The following is a 17,048-nucleotide window of genomic DNA, read 5'->3' as shown; positions in this document are numbered from 1 at the left end:
CACAAGTGAGGGGCACCTGGATGGCTCAGTCGGTTGAGTGTCTGACTCTTGATTTCAGCTCAGGCCGTGATCTCAGGGTTGTGAGACTGAGCCCCTTGTCATGCTCCTTGCTCAGTGGAGAGTCTGCTTGAAGATTCTCTCTCTCATTTACCCTCTGCCCCTCCCCCACCCTCAAATAAAGTAATAAATCTTTTACAAAAAAGGAAATTACACAAGTAACATGAACACACTGTTATGATAAAAGATTCAAATAGGAATCAATTCTAGCACGCAAAAGTATAAAAGTCAACTTGCATCCTCATCCCCATTTTTACATCCCTCTAAATTAGCCAGGACTGTGGTTTGGTGGCCATCCTTCTTGCCCCCATTCTATGCATTTACATGTAACACATATATATATATACATTATACAGATTTTTAATATAAAAGGGTCATGCTGTGTGCATTGTTTCACAAGTTGCGTTTTGCTCTTAATAGTATGTCTTGGAGGGGCACCTGGGTGGCTCAGTCATTTAAGCAACTGCCTTCAACTCAGTTCGTGATCCCATGCTCCTGGGATCGAGGCCTATAGGGCTCTCTGCTCAGCGGGGAGCCTGCTTCTCCCTCTCCCTCTGCCCCTCCTCCAGCTTGTACTCTCTTTCACTCACTCTGTCTCTCAAATAAATAAATAAATAAATTTAAAAAAAAACAAAAAAACGTATGTCTTGGGAATCTCCCCATATCAGTGTATTTACCTCTATCTCATGCTTTTTAGTAGTTGCAGGGTATTTCAGTGTGGGCAAACAATTCACTAGCTCAGTTCTGTGATGATGGATATTTATTCCTAAATGTTCACTGTACCAACAGTGCAATAAACCTCCTTGTACAAACATCTGTGTGCAACTTCAGTAAGATAGATTCCACATCCTAAGCTCATGTCCCTCATTTCCCCCTGACACAACACTCACATAATCTCTCATGTCCCTTTTTTTCTGTGCCTTTCAGAACCGTTTCTTCAGTGACTTCTCCCAAGGCGCTCGAGGAAACAGAGGACTCCAGTGGCAGGAGAATTAAGCTACAGAAGCTGAAGTTAACTAAGACCTAAAATTTGACATGAGTACCTAGTTTCATTCTCCCAAAAGTTTCTTTTTTTTTTTTAAAGATTTTATTTATTTATTTGAGAGAGAGAGAGAGAGAGAGAGAGAGCACGCGAGTGCATGACCGGGGGGGGGAGGGGCAGAGGGAGCAGGAGAAGCAGACTCCCCACTGAGCAGGGAGCCCGACGATGGGGGACTCGGGGGGGGGGGGGGCCTCGATCCCAGGACCTGGAGATTCTGACCTGAGCCAAAGGCAGATGCGTAACCGACTGACCCACCCAGGTATCCCTCCCAAAAAGTTTCTTAATAAAGATGGCCTTGAAATATGTTTACCTTTCTTGTTACCTCTACTATTTTTAGTTTTTTGGGCAAAGTTAATACTTGATTATAAATACATGCTTTTAAAAGAAAAGAAAGGAAGCCTTGTAACGTAACCTAGAATGTTTCAACTAAAATTAGCCATCTTCTCCCACTGTAGATGCCCACCTGAGGGTGAATGACGCATACACTTCGAAGCATCATTAACTTCTTTGCTCCCCTGGCCTCTTCTTGGAAAGATACCTGCCTCGCATGTTAGCTGCACTAGCCGGTGCCTCATAAGCTTCAAACCTTAACGTCTTTTCCAAACATCATTTAGCCAAGTCTACATCGTAGCTAGAGCCAACCCTGTGGTCTGTGCCACCAGTTTTACTTTTACTTACTTGTCTCAATAAGGGTTGGGGGCTGGGAAGGAAAATGAATAGGTTAGGCATGCCTTTTACAAAGGCCAGACCAGTGGGAGGTTTCAAAGGCAAAAACTAAATACAATCAATCTGTACATTAGAGTATTCCCTCTACTTTGGTGTATATTTGAAAGTCTCCATAACATAAAGTTTTAAAATTGTGGCAATAAATAAATTAATATAATAAATCCTTTTTGGGTGGGCCTTACACTGCTGAATTGTATTCCACCTGTCATGTTAGTAAAGCCATGGCATTTCCTACACCTATGTCAAAGACTACCTACCGGCAGTGCGTGCAGTGGGCCTGTGGACCTGTCTCTTACTTCAACAGCGTGTGGCTGGAACAGATCCAGGGATATGCCTTCTTCTAGCCTCCAGCCTCCCTCCAACCTCTTTTCCAGTTGCAACTTTCAGAACTATCTTCTTGGCCATCTTCTGCCTTCAGACCAGCCAACCCTGGAGGTTGAGCTTAGCTCCTTACTGCTGGTCAACCATGAGCTTCCAGATTTACCAGAATGATTCCACCAAGGCTGTGGGACTTCGCAGTGCCTGGATAGACAAAATCTGACTTATAGATGCCTCCCTGGATGAGACTAATTGAAAAACAAAGGAGGAGTGCCCAGAACGCTGGGCCTCCTTTGAAGTTTCTTGGCTGAAGACAGCTGGATTCTTACCGCGGCTCAAGGTTCTCATCTAGGGAGTAAATGTTTAAATTAAAACAAAAACAAAAACAAAAAAACCACCAGGCACCTGGGGTAATCACGTACTTCACGGACTCCTTGCCTCCTCACCCTTATCACACGCCGCCCATATGTTATTATCCTGACCATTAAAGTTACCTTCTCCTCCTTGCTTTGCACTTGGGCCTAATGTATTGCTAAGACCCCAAAAAAAGTGGAGACAAAGCTTGGCTCAGGGCCTTTCCACTGGAGCCTCTGGTCCCCAGGCCTCTCCTTTCTCCTAAGGTGTCTGGAATAATCTTTTTATTTGCCATCTTGGGGTTTGCTCGCCAAACCTGACACAAGATGTGGTCCGCTGTCAACCCCCCTGGCCAACATGCATCTGGGAGCCTCCTACACCTACCTCTCTCTGGGCTTCTGTTCCCACCGCGAGGCTGGGGCCCCGGAGGGAGTTCGCCACTTCTCACGGGTTGGCTGAGAAGCACGAAGGTGCTGAGCATGTCCCGAAAGGCGAACCCAGTGCAGCAGCTACGACCTCTCCCAAGGCTTGCCGAAGCCGTCCCAAGATGAGTGGGGTAAACCCCGGGCCACCACGGTAGCCACCACGGGTCCAGAGGAGAACCTGCAGCGGGCCCTGCGTTCTGCCCGAGCACACCCTCATCTCTGCGACTTCCTGGAGAACCTCTTTTTAGACGAGGAGGTGACAATCCTCAAGAACATGGTAACAATCTGACTCCCTTCTGCAGGCTGGGTAGGGAGAGTGTGTCTTGGAAAGGCTCACCCCCAAGTACAACGAGGAGCCTCCTGAGCCCGGCAGCTCTTGAGCGCCCCCTGTAGCAACAAGTTAGAACTTCTGCCCACGCCTCTCCCTGCAGCCGTTAGGTAGCTTTTTAAAAAGATCTTGTTTATTTGAGAGAGAGAGAGAGAGAGAGAGAGAGAGAGAGAGAGAGAGAGAGAGAGAGAACGCGCACAGGGGGAGCGGCAGGCTCCCTGATCCGTAGGCAGTCCGACATGGGGCTCGATCCCAGAACCCCGAGATCATGACCTGAGCCGAAGTCAGACACGTAACCGACAGAGCCACGTAGGTGCCCCGCCACTAGGTAGCTCTTTAACCCCCCTGGAGCCGTCTCCCAAGCTGTGGGCCGAGTGGAAGCAATAAAGCTTTCTGCAGGGCATGTGAACTAACTCGAATTTAAATAAAACCTTAAAAGAAAAAAAAAAAAGCTTTCTGCAGGGGAGAAAAACAAAAAGAAAAACAAAAGAACAAAGATCACCGGCCATTCTAAAACAAGTTGCCACCTGTGACCATAACTCCTGAGGGCTGGGACAGTCCCATTCCTGTTACCACAGGCATCCCCGCCTTGTTTGTGCCAGAAAGTTTCCTCTTCAATGGCGGTCTGTTGGCTTGTTTATTGACAGGCAGTTTTCAAATTGTCTAGCTTCAAAAATATAGGAGTTTTGTTGGTTTGTTCAAGATAGAAAAATAAGCCTGTACGGGTTATTGAACCAAATTCAAATATCCAAACAGGTGTTCCGTTTGGAATTAGGATTGAGAAACAAGAGATTGACTTACCAGTGCGTTGGCTGATGAGATTTAGTGGCTGAAACAAAGGAGCAGAATTACCAGCATGGTGTCCGGCCACTGTGCTTCCCGTTTCAGCAGAAGGAAAGGAAATGAGACTGACAAGGTGATGTTCTATAGACAAGGAGGTTACACCATCTTCCATTTCGTTGGGTTTTCGTTGTTGTTGTTTACGGCCAACAAATCTTATTTTTATAAGAGAATTATGAAGCCTCTAAGATACTTCCAGGTATTATTTTCAGCGATGCTCCTTATCTTTCTTTCAGGTAATATTCAGCCCCTACAGTTACCGCAAATGCAGCACATCTCCCACTGAATTCTTTAAATAATGCACCAACAAAGGAAACGTTGTTTGCAAAGCCATCCATGCACCTCCAAGCCTCACTGTGGCCCCCTTGGATGCCATAGACCTCAGGCAGACAGCTTCCCCCAGGCAGTTTCTAATGGTGTCCCTTCTATCATCCATTGTTTATAAGCTGGAGGTTCCATGTTGCTATGACCACGTTCATGTCCATGTCCATGGGCCATGTCTGACAGCAAACTGACCTCCCAGGAATCTCAATATTCAGCTCTCCAGCCTCGGCCACCATCTTCCATTTCTGAGACTCATTACTGTGGTCTGCTCGCCTGCCTGTCTTCCATTAAGCAAGAACTGAGGGACATGTCCATACACTCCCAAATTAGCCCTCTTGTTACTCCCCCACCCCAGATAAATTACGTCCACGTATCTCAGTTAAATGTGTGTGTGTGTGTGTGTGTCTGTGTGTGTGTTTAGGATAAAAAAATTCAAACCAAGCCCATGATTACAACTATGAGTGTTATTATTATTAAACTATGTTTTTAATAATTCCAAATGTAAAGAAAAGTTGTGGGATGCCTGGGTGGCTCAGTAGGTTAAGCGTCTGACACTGGCTCAGGTCATGATCCCAGAGTCCTGGGATCAAGCCCTGCATCAGGCTCCTTGCTCAGCGGGGAGCCTGCTTCTCCCTCTGCCTGTCACTCCCCCTGCTTGTGCTCTGTCTCTCTTTCTGACAAATAAATAAATTTTTTTTTTAAAAAAAAAAGTTGCCAAAGTTACAGAGAACTCCCATACTGCCTTTATCCAGAATAATCATTTCTTTCTGATTTCATCACATTTATTTTCTTTTTCTCCCTCTGTAATTATTTACTTTCTCTGAACCATTTGAGTTTATATAGCTCATGCCTTTGTTATACTCTTAATAGTTCCTTGTTTAGTTCTTAAGAACAAGTATATTTTCCTACATAATCTCAACACAGTTTCAAATCATGAAATTTAAACTTGATACATACTTTTTTCTACTCTGCAATCCATATTCCAATTTCGTCAATTATACCAATAAATTCTTTATAGCACTGTCCCCCTCTAGTATAAGCTTTTTTTTTTTTTTTTAAGATTTTATTTATTTATTTGACAGAGATAGAGACAGCCAGCGAGGCAGGGAACACAAGCAGGGGAAGTGGGAGAGGAAGAAGCAGGCTCATAGCGGAGGAGCCTGATGTGGGGCTCGATCCTATAACGCCGTGATCACGCCCTGAGCCAAAGGCAGGCGCTTAACCGCTGTGCCACCCAGGCGCCCCTCTAGTATAAGCTTTAACCAAAGATCACATATGCATTAAATTGTCTTGTTTCTTTAATATTCTTCAATCTGGAACGGTTCTTTAGTATTTCTTTGTGTTTCATGACATTGATGCATTTAAAGAACATAAGCCAGTTGTTTTGTAGAATGTTCTCCAGACTTGCCTAGTGTCTTCTCATGACTTGATTCAGGTCATGGGTCCCCTGCCAGAATGGCACAAAAGTGATGTTTTGTTCTTCTCTGAGTATCAGATCTGGAATCACACCATGTCGATCTGCACCCTGTTGGTTAATTTTGTTTTGTTTTGTTTTTAATTTTTTCCATTTTTTAATTTAAATTCAATTAATCAATATATAATGTATTATTGGTTTCAGAGGCCTGTTGGTTAATTTTGATCAATGGATCCAGATGTCGTCGTTTTCCACGGTAGAGTTACTATTTTTCCCATGCAACTAATGAGCGATTTATGGAGACACAGTTCAGAATTGAGTAAATAACCTCTTCCTCATCAAACATTTCCCCCCTAGATTTAGCAATCATTGCTATTTCTTGCCCAAACCGTTCTTCACTATGAGGTTTGCAAAATGGTGATCTTTCAACAGTATCCCTCCCTCCACACTTATCAATCTATATTTCACTGTTAGGGAGGACCCTCCCTTGCTCAGCCCCATTTATTCAGTTATCTATCATCCGTGTGAATTAATGGATTCCTATTTTATTCAATGAGTTATAATACTTTACTGTCCTGGTTTATCTTTAGCTCAAAAATTGTCCCAGACTTAGCCACTGCGCTGTCCTTGATAATAGGTCTATGTCCTTTCAATGTGTTCCTATCTCTCTTTTTCGTTTGTTTTTCATTTCCATACTTTCTGTTATATCAAAATGTTCCCATGTTCCTGGCTCATCTTGTGCTTTCTCAGCAGTTTCTCCAAGGAACGCTGATTCTTTTCAGAGAGAAATTGGGGGCACCTGACTGGCTCAGTCAATACAGCAAGCAACTCCTGATCTTGGGGTTGTGATTCAAGACCCATGTTGGGCATAGAGCTTACTTGAAAAAAAAATGACATCGTATTTAGAAAGATATGGGCACTAGGTATATCTTTTGCATTTTAAATGAAAAACTTGACCTCCAATGACATTGCTCATGATTAAATTGTGGGTATTCTGTTAGGTTATTTAGGATTATATTTTTTATTTCTATCTGTTGTTACAAAATAATATAAAAATACTTTTCGCTATGTCTTCCAAAAGTAAAAACAATATATGCTGTGAAAAATTCAGGAAATGTCTAAAAGTTCAGAACATATTTAAAAATCTCCTGTCAGGACACAACTAGAAATGTATTAAAGCTTTGTTAAGAGGTTAAAATAATGACCCACCATTCTACTCCTAAGATTAACCACCATCAAGATATTAATAATTATCACTAGATAATCATATTTCACAGTATAAATATCCAAAAATGTTTCATCAGAATACAATTATTGGATAATTCCAGTGTGTGTGTGTATTTCTTCAGAATAAAGCCCTAGATTAAGATTGCTGGATTAAAAATATATACATATTTATTAGCAAAGAAAATGTACCCAACATTTTAGTCATCAGGGAAGTGCAAATTAAAACTGCAGTGAGAGGGCCACCTGGGTGGTGCAGCTGCTTGAGCTCCCGGCTCTTGGTTTTGGCTCAGGTCATGATCTCAGGGTCACAGGATCGAGCCCCACATTGGACTCCATGCTTGGCTCAGAGTCTGCCTAAGGATTGTCTCTTTTACTCCCTCTGCCCCTCCTCCCCTAAAATAAATAAATCTTAAAAAAAAAAAAAAAAAGACCACATTGAGATACTTACAATTACTAAAATGCATAAAAAAATTTAAACTGACAATACCTGGCTGTTGGCAAGGATATAGAGCAACTGGAACTCTATAAACTACTTATAGAAGCGTAAACTATAACAACCACTTCGGAAAACTAGCATTATCTACTACAGCTGAACAATCTTTAAGGCTGTGCCTTTGGTGTCACATTTAAAAAAGTGTTTCCCATCCCATAATTATAAAAAACATTCATCTACAATTTTTTCTTGCTTTTTTATGTTTTTACTTCTTACACTCAATCCTTAATCGGTATTGGCTATAAGGTAAGAATCTCCGTTTTATTTAATTTTTTGCAAAGATTAGACTGTTGCTCTAACTGTATTTATCAAACTTTTTTTTTTTTTTTGAGAGAGAGAGAGAGAGCACGCACCAAGATGGGGGAGCAGCAGAGGGAGAGAGAGAGAATCTCAAGCAGACTCCCCACTGAGCATGGAGCCTGATGCAAGGCTCCATATCTCACGACCCTGACATCATGACCTGAGCTGAAATCAAGAGTTGGGTGCTTAACCAACTGAGCCGAACTAGACGCCCCTCTTAAACTTCATTCTTTTTCATTTACCTGTCTCTTCTGTTTTGATTTCTTATTTTTTCTGATATTTTGTGTTCTGATATGGTAACTATATCATACACCTTATTACCTGCAGGGGAAATCTTCGTCTTTTTTCTTTCTCCAAAATGTTCCTCATGTGTCTATGTTTTAGTCATGCCATACCTCCAGCAGGGAGGTCAGTGCCTAACCCCAGCAGGTGCATTCAGTGTGGGTTAATTGGATGAATGAAGAGCTACTTTGAGCTCTCAAATTATCCCCTCTTAAAAATAATCCACATACTCTGTCTCCAATAGAGCTCCTCTGCTGTAAGTATTTTAAAATCTTAGGGGACGTAGAAAGTGAAGGCAAACACAAAAACTGTCCTTCATTCAAGTATGTAAAGTAATTCTGCTACTATGAGTAACAACGCAATATCTCGTGTCCGAAGTAAAATTGGAAGAATTAATTTTTTAAAAGATTTTATTTATTTATTTGACACAGACAGAGAGATTGAGAGCACAAGCAGGGGGAGTGACAGGGAGAGGGAGAAGCAGGCTCCCCGCTGAGCAGGGACCCGATGCAGGGTTTGATCCCAGGATCCTGGGATCATGACCTGAGCCAAAGGCAGCCGCTTAACTGACTGAGCCACCCAGGGGCCCCAAGAATTAATTTATTTGAAGAATTTTTTTTAAAGTAAACTCTGTGCCAGTATGGGGCTTGAACTGACCACCCCAAGATCAAGAATCACATGCGCCACTGACTGAGCCAGCCAGGCACTCCAAGAGTTAATTTTTCTTAGCAGGTAGTTGATTTTGCCCTCCAAGGAACAGCTACACTTAAGACCCATACTTTTTGCTTTATTTCATAAATGCAGTGCTAGTTCAAGAGAGATGGTTACAGGAGATGAGATCAGTTCCTGGATGGAAATGTGTGTTCAGAAATGTTGCTGATATTTCAGGGAAATCTCCACTGACCCAGCGTTGAACCAAATCCATGTGTGATGCAAATACACAAGGCCCAGTGAAGAGATGCTAATCTGAATTATTTAACTTCTTCTGTAATGAAAATTTCATGGTGTAATTTTATGTTTTTTTCTAAAACGTATTTCAACTTGTATGACTAAGTAAAGCCAGCCAGTTTATTATATAGGATACAGATTTAGGTATGCAAAAACATAAACTTGTCTACAATTGGACTTAATTTCTATCTAAAGCCTTCATTCTGTCTTTGTCTGAAAACTTAATCTTAGTTAATTTGGGCTGAACTGTCCATTCAGGATGTTCTCAGTTGATTTGGGGGTTTCCCACTTCTTCCCAGAGTTGTATCCAGGCTCCAGGGAAGATCATCTTAAAGTCTATCAAGATGTGGTCATGGAATAGGAGGCGGCTCTATCCTGGTCTTTGCAGCCTGCTTACAACACTGCTTGGATCCCAGGACCTTCTTTCTTAGCTCTTCAGATCATTCTTGATGGTATGTGTCTTAGTCTGTTCACACTATTGCAACAGAGAAATTTATAAACAACAGAAATTCATTTCTCACAGATCTGGAGGCTTGGAAATCCAAGATTAAGTCACCAGCAGATTCAGTGTCTGGTGAGAGCCTGCTTCCTGGTTCCTGGGTCAGTCTTCCTGCAGTGTCCTCACATGGTGAGTGGGGTGAGAGATTTCTCTGGGGTCTCTTTTATAAGGGCACTAATCTCACTCATGAGTGCTCCACCCTTATGACCTAATCACCTCCCAAAGATCCCTACCTCCTCCTACCATCACAGTGGGGAGTAGGATTTCACATAGGAATCTGGTCAACCTTTCAGTCTTTAGCGGCATGAAAAATATCTTGCTCTTCTTCCCTGCCACCCTGGGCTACCTCAGGCCTCTCTTCCCACATGGCCCACCCAACCATCTACTCTACCACCCCCTTGATGGTGCTTGGAGAGTTCTTTGAAACACGCCTGTTCCCAGAGCTACAAATGGGAGTGAGACACAGGTCTCCTTTACTCTGGTTCCCCAAATCAGTGTTGTGGATTGTGGGGTCCTAACATTCCTCTGCACACATTCAGGGAACTCAAGGGAGAGGGGGAGGGATAGGGAGGAAGGTGCTACATGCCATTCCTTGCTCTCCACAGACTCTTCCTCCTCACCAAAGGATCTTTAGTCAAGAGAGGTTGGGGAGGAGGGTCTGGGGAAGGGGCAGCAGGTGCCATGTCTGGCCATGAAGATGGCAAGAAGCAGTCTCCAAAGCAGCCCAAGAAGGCCAAGGAGACTGACGAGGAAGGTGAGGCATTCAAGCAGAAACAGAAAGAGGAACAAAAGAAACTTAAGGAGCTAAAAGCAAAGGCCACAGGGAAGGACCCCTGGTTATAGGCGGAATTAGGAAATCTGGCAACAAGTAAGGTGTTCCTTGTGCCTGAGGGCATGGTGATCCTTAATTCCACTCCTGTGTAAACATCTGGACTCCCTGTCATAACATCTGTTGCCACCTGTAGCTAAAGTGAAGTGTTATCTTAGTCCTGTTGTACATTTAAGAATAAACTTTTGTAGGGGCACCTGGGTGGCTCAGTCCATTGAGCATCCGATTCTTGGTCTCAGCTCAAGTCATGATCTCAGGGTCATGAGATCGAGCCCCACACTCAGCAGGGAGTCTGCTTAAGATTCTCTCTCTCTCTCTCCCTCTGCTCCTCCCCCAACACTTGCTCTCTCTCTCTTCCCCTCTCTAAAATAAATAAATCTTTTTTTAAAAAAAGAATAAACTTTTGTAAAAAAAAAAAAAAAAGCAACCAATCATAAAAAAAGAGGTTAGGGAGGGTGTGTGCGAGCGTGCGCTCCTCTATGATGGTGTAGGGATAACAAGCATTGAACAGGGAAAAAAAACATATCCATGAACTGTTTGAAATACTAGCCAGCACGTTTTCTCCAACAGTTTGAATCAGACGAAGCATGGCTTATGTTCTGTGTAAATTGTTGGGTCCTAGTCTCCCGGCCTTTGGAGGGGGAGCATTTGCTACACTAACTTTCACGTCACGGTGCAGTGTTTCTGGGGCTCTACTGCAAACTGGTTCACTCAACACCCTTTCTGACCTCCTCCTAACACGCAAATACTTATACGGCACTAACTGTAAGCTACACACTATTTTAATTGCTTTATATTTATTAATATGTGCCATCCTCATAAAATCCCAATGAAGTAGAATACCACTATTATCCCCACTCTCCAGATGGAGACACTGAGGTAAAGAGAGATTAAGTAACTTCCCAGAGTCAGAGAGCTGGTAACTCAGTGGGGCTAGGGTTGAAGTCTATGCAGTCGGGATTCAGAATCTGTGCTGTCGACCACTACACTAGGCCACCACGGATCCAAAACGACTGTGTGGGCTGAAAATGGGGAAAATCCATGTTCCTAAATATTAAGTGATTTACACTCATAAGTATTTTACCTAATTTCAGTGACAAAAAAATCAGAATTTGTAATGCACACTCCTTCCCTTAAAAAAGAGCCCTGGGGCGCCTGGGTGGAGCGTCAGACTCTTGGTTTCGGCTCAGGTCGTGATCTCATGGGTCCTGGCATTGGAGCCCCGCTTCAGGCTCCGCGCTCAGTGGGAAGTCCGCTTGAAGATTCTCTCCCTCTGCCCCTCCCCCCACTTACTCTCTCACTCACATTCTGGCTCTCTAAAATAAATAAATAAATCTTTAAAAAAATAGAGCCCTGTTTTCAAAAGTATCATGCAAAAATAAAAATATATGACTTTTTTATTAGGAAATCCTTGGTGATTGTTAATAGGACTATGGCTAAATTCATACCACCAGTTTTATAGTAACAGCTCTATTAAAAAGATATATCAGCTCTTACAAGATCTTTCCCCTTTAAATTTCTCGTTCAGCTTGTGTATCTAGAATGTCTCCAGCTCACCAGTGAGTAGCCTTCATTTCATGAAATGTCTGATGAGTTCTCAACACGAGGTAGCTTCCCACTGAGAATATTAGCCAAACACTGCTCTGTAACAAATTACCCCCAAATTTAGTAGCTTAGAACAGAAAAAAAATTTTGTCATCTCACAGTTCCTGTGGGCCTGGAATCTGGGTATGGCTTTGCTGGGGTCTCTGGCTCAGGGTCTCTTACAAGACTGCAATCAGGGTTTCTGGGGAGACTGTAGTCACTTCAATGTTCATTGGGGGCAGATCTGTTTCCAAACTCACTCATGGTTATTGCCTGACCTTAGGTCTCTCTGGCTATTGGCGAGACATCAGTTTCTTGCTGTGTGGACATTGGACAGCTCACAAAATGGCATCTTGCTTCCCTCACACAAAGGGCTGCAAACATGAGAGAGAGAGAGAGGGAGAGAAAGAGAGAGAGAGAGATGAAAGTCACAGTCTTCTGTAACCTAGTCACTTTTGCCATACCCTATTTGTTAGAACTCCCTAGGTCCAGCCCATACTCAAGGAGAACTTAATAAAGACATGACTGCTGGAAGCCATTTTAGCAGTTGCCTGTCACTCTGGGCCACTTTCTTCCTCCTGTCCCTTACTGTTTTTACCATCCTGCCCTTATAAGATGGATTAGACCATGTGATGTGGCCAGTCAAGCCGGACCTGATAGTTCATACTTTAAGCATACCCTGCATTCTTCCACTAATACAATGGTGTGCTTCAAAAAAAGATGAATACTAATGGAGGTGGGGTCGGGGGAGCCTTTTTCAGCAATGTTGTTGTTAGGATGTGTTCTGGTATTTAGACTCCCAGATCAACAATCTGTAACAGTTAGAGGCCTGAAGCGCCCCTCCCTCAGAACGTGCCTATCGCCTCGGCATTACATCCTTGAAAACTCTTTGTTCTACCCGTGCTCCAGTGAACGTCGGGGAGTTAGATAAATTATGCAGGAAAAGACTCAAGGTTTCCCAGTCTGTGTCAGGGGCTAGGACATGCAGCTGAATAGAGGGACATTACCACAGGACTGTCAGGCTTGCTGTCCTTCCAAGACTTGGTTCTGAACAGTCTTAGGGGCACAAGCTCAGGTGTAGGGAGGCCTTATGCAGGATGGGTGGTTTGGGCAGAGGAGAAGAAACATCACCTGTCACCCCTCCGGGCTTGAGTTCATCCTCTCTAAAATGACAGGATTGAAGCAGATAATCTCTACTTTTTATGAGTTAATGACAAACAGAAAGAATTTATGATATCTAGTAAAGAATGAGTTTAGCTGTTTGAAAGATAAAGGGATAGGTCAGTGCCGATTTACTAAGAAGTCACAGAAAATTACAAGACTTAAAAATAACGTAATTTTTTCTGATCTTAGCAAAATTTCATGTTGTTGTGAAGACTGTTGTTTTGTAAATACAGAGTGCCTTTCCTTCTGGAAACAACCACTTATTATTCTTCTCTTCAATAACCCCCCCCCCCAACACACACACACCCCATCCACATAACTACCACAGAAGCCACCATGTTAGTGCATCATGACTCTGCCTGTCCGCGGGTGACTGGGCCAGGTGGTTGCTTATCTAAGCAGGGACAATCTCACCCCCGACCTGGAGATTTAGAGCTGGAAACATGTGATGTCCAGTCTTTCTTAAGAATTTCAGGACTAGGGGCGCCTTCGTGGCCCACTTGGTTGAGATTCCAAATCTTGGTTTCAGCTCAGGTCATGATCTCAGGATAGTGGGATCAAGCCCCGTGTAGGGCTCCATGCTGAGCGTGGAGTCTGCTTAAGACTCTCCCTCTCCCCCTGCCCCCCCGGCACTCTCTCTCTCAAATAGATAAATAAATCTTAAAAAAAAAAAAAGAATTTCTGGACTATAGGGGGTGCCTCACTGGCTCATTCAGTAGAGCATGTGACTCTTGATCTTGGTCATGAGTTCGAGCCCCACGTTGGGTATAGAGATCACTTAAATAAAAACTTTAAAAGAAATACTCAAATATTTATATGTAACATCTAATAAATAGATTTCAAATTCCTCTCTTGATACTTACTGCAAGGGAAAAGACACATCGATATACTCCTAGAAGGGTTTCAGAATGGATACAAGATTGATAATAAAACTGGTATGAAGTCAATATGAAAGTTGCAGTGAAGTACCCAGGTGAAAGCCTAGGCCTGATTAAACTGCTTACCATGAGACTGTTACCGACTAGGGTCCTTGGGCTCTCCAAGCGATGGAAATTTACTGGAAGCCAAACTGGAAGTTTCAGGCTGGTTTTTTTCAACAAAGGCCTGGAAAAGTTTTTACAGAGACTGAGGTGGGAAAGGAGTGACATCAAAGCACGTAAGGGCGGGAGAGATACAGGAAGTTGGGAACGCAGGTGCAGCGGACAGAACATGCTTCTTCACGCATCTTATGTCTCATTAGCATGTTAAATCTCCACTCATGGGCATGATTTTCAGTACTAAAATGAGATAAAAAGTCAGCGGAAGGTCAGTGCTGGGGTCCACCTTGGCACAGACTGGTTTGGTTTGGTCTTCGCGGCTTCGTAGTTGAGTCTCTCCTCTGGGCAGCATCCGGCTTCCGCATTGCTGAGAGATAGGCTACTCAGCTACCAAGGAATGCTGGGTGTCACGGTCAGTGTTGTGGGGAACCGAGTCCAGTCAGTCCCTGCTCTGTCTCAAGACTAGCTTTATGCAGCTGAAAACTAAGCGCTGAACAATGTGGTCATAGCTTCTGCCCTTGGGCCCTTTCTCAAACTTTTGCTAATCATTGCTTTTATCATGTGGAAGCCAGCATGGGCCAGGTCATGGACGGCTTTGTGTAGGGGGTTGAAGATTTGCATCTTCATCCTAAGGCAATGAGAAGGCCTTAGCTAATTGTATCTAAGTAAGGACCTGATCCAACTGACATTTTAGGGAGACTCTGACTGCAGAGTGGGGATCCAGTTGGAGGGAAACATGTGGAAAAATGAGATCAGAGACACTGACAGAGGAGTCCAGGGGTCTGCTCGTGCTGGTTAAGGCCAGGGTGGTGACAGTGGGGATGGAGAGAAGTGGAAGGACTCAGGAGACATGTAGTAGGTAGACTCAACAGGCATTGGGCATTAATTAAGGTCAGGGAGCAAGGGGAAACTAGACATCTAGAACAACTCTCAGAGTTCTAGTTTGGACAACTGAGTGAATGGTACAGTCATTTTATGAAAACAGAATTCTGAAGGAGAAGCAAGTTGGTCAGTTTTCAGTCCTTTGTAAACACTCAAATCTTGACAAATGGATCAAAGCAGGAGATAAAGATTTGGAGATAAAGAGATAAAGAGACCTTTAGGAGCATCTGGCTGGCTCAGTCAGTTGAGCATTAGACTCTTGATCTTGGGATTGCAGGTTCGAGCCCCACATTGGGTATAGAGATTACTTAAAAATAAAATCTTTTTTTAAAAGATTTTATTTATTTGTCAGAGAGAGAGCAAGCAAGAGAGCACAAGCAGGGGGAGCAGTAGGCAGAGGAGGAAGCAGACTCCCCGGTGAGCAAGGAGCCCGATGTGGGACTCAATCCCAGGACCTTGGGATCATGGCCTGAGCCGAAGGCAGATGCTTAACTGACTGAGCCACCCAGGCGCCCCTTAAAAATAAAATCTTAAAAAAAAAAAAAAAGATTTGGAGATCTTTGCATATAGGCAGAGGATACGGATTTGAGGGTCACTTGTGTCCACAAGGTAATTAAATCCACAGGAATAATTATCACCCAGGAAGAGGGTTAAGAGTGAAAAGAGACCTAAGGAGGATAGAGGAAAGAATGTCTGTCAAGGAGACTAAGAAGGAGCAGCCAGAGGGGAAGAAAACTAGGGAAGCATAATAATTTGGAGCCCCCGAGAAGAGTCTATTTCATGAAGGAGGAAATGACCCATAGCACTGACCGCTGAGGGAGTCAAGTAAGGTCACTGACAGTGGCCTTCCCAATTCCCTTATTCTTGGCTTGTCATGCTTAGTCCTCACTGGTAGACAAGATGAGAACCAAAAAGTGTTTGGTAGCATGGACCTCACTGGGGCCTTGGGACAATGGACTCAGAAGTTTGCAGTGCACTGAGAAGTGAGTGTAAGGGGGGACGGTGAAAACCTAAGTAAAGAGGACTGTCTCAAGGAGTCTGGCTGGCTGGTGGAGGGCAGGGCATGGAGGTAGGGAGCACAGGTTGAGGGGAAAATAGGATCAAGGCATGCAAGTCTTGCAACAAGCTAGAGGCATTAAAATACTGATGGGCAGGATCAGTAGAGACTAAAGGACCAGGCAGACAGAAGTTAATAGAGAGCAGAGGTTCCTGAGCAGATAACAAGTGATGGCAGCCAGCGCACAGGTGCAGGGACTCCATATAAATAGAAGAAGGCCAAGTCTTCCACTGTCATAGGAGGGACGGGGGGAAAATAACGGGATAAAGCAATGGGAAGCCAAGGGTGGCAGGAGTGTGAGCCAGGAGCCACGAACTCCCTGAACAATGCTAAATTAGAGCCACAGAGCTAGGGAGAATTTTCCTTCCTATTTTATCAATAAAACTGCCCATTTCATCTCCAGTGATGGCTTTATTTACAAATATCAAAGCTGATCTTTTATGATAATATAAAAAAATCTGAGACCAAATAGTCTAAATGTATGTCCTCCTGAATCAGCTTCTTTAACATGTATTGACTGGGTCAAAAATTAAACAGTGGGGTCACAATGCCTACGCACATCACTTCTGTATCCTACAGGACGGCTCTAATCAAAATAGCCTTAACTACCACAGCCAGAATGAAAAGAGAGGGCTCAAAAAGAAACTCACGTGCATATCCACATGGAACAGAATGAAGTTGGACCTTTACTGCCCCCATACCACATACAAAAATTAACTCAAACGAATGAAACATCTAAATTATAAGAACTAACACTGTAACACTCTCGTAGGAAAACATAGGGGTAAATCCTTGTGACCTTGGATTTGGCAATGGATTCTTATATATGACACCCAGAGAACAAGCAACCAAAGAATAAAAAACAAATCAGGGTCACCAGAATGCTTCCTCAGTTGAGTATCCGACTCTTGATTTGGC

At 43.5% G+C, this 17,048-nt stretch overlaps 2 pseudogenes; one reads left to right on the top strand and one right to left on the bottom strand.

Annotated features, from left to right (window-relative positions):
• Positions 1 to 1,312: 1,312 nt before the first annotated feature.
• Positions 1,313 to 16,880, bottom strand: LOC148108874 (NADH dehydrogenase [ubiquinone] 1 beta subcomplex subunit 3 pseudogene; annotated as a pseudogene).
• On the top strand, positions 10,259 to 10,449 carry LOC148108875 (translation machinery-associated protein 7B pseudogene; annotated as a pseudogene).
• Positions 16,881 to 17,048: the final 168 nt, after the last annotated feature.

Source organism: Ursus americanus, chromosome 15 (assembly GCF_024610735.1).
Source record: "Ursus americanus isolate L20-20 chromosome 15, mUrsAme1.1.p, whole genome shotgun sequence".
Classification (NCBI taxonomy): domain Eukaryota; kingdom Metazoa; phylum Chordata; class Mammalia; order Carnivora; family Ursidae; genus Ursus; species Ursus americanus.
The sequence above is the reverse complement of the archived record's forward strand: the minus strand, read 5'-3'. Positions and strand labels throughout refer to the sequence as shown.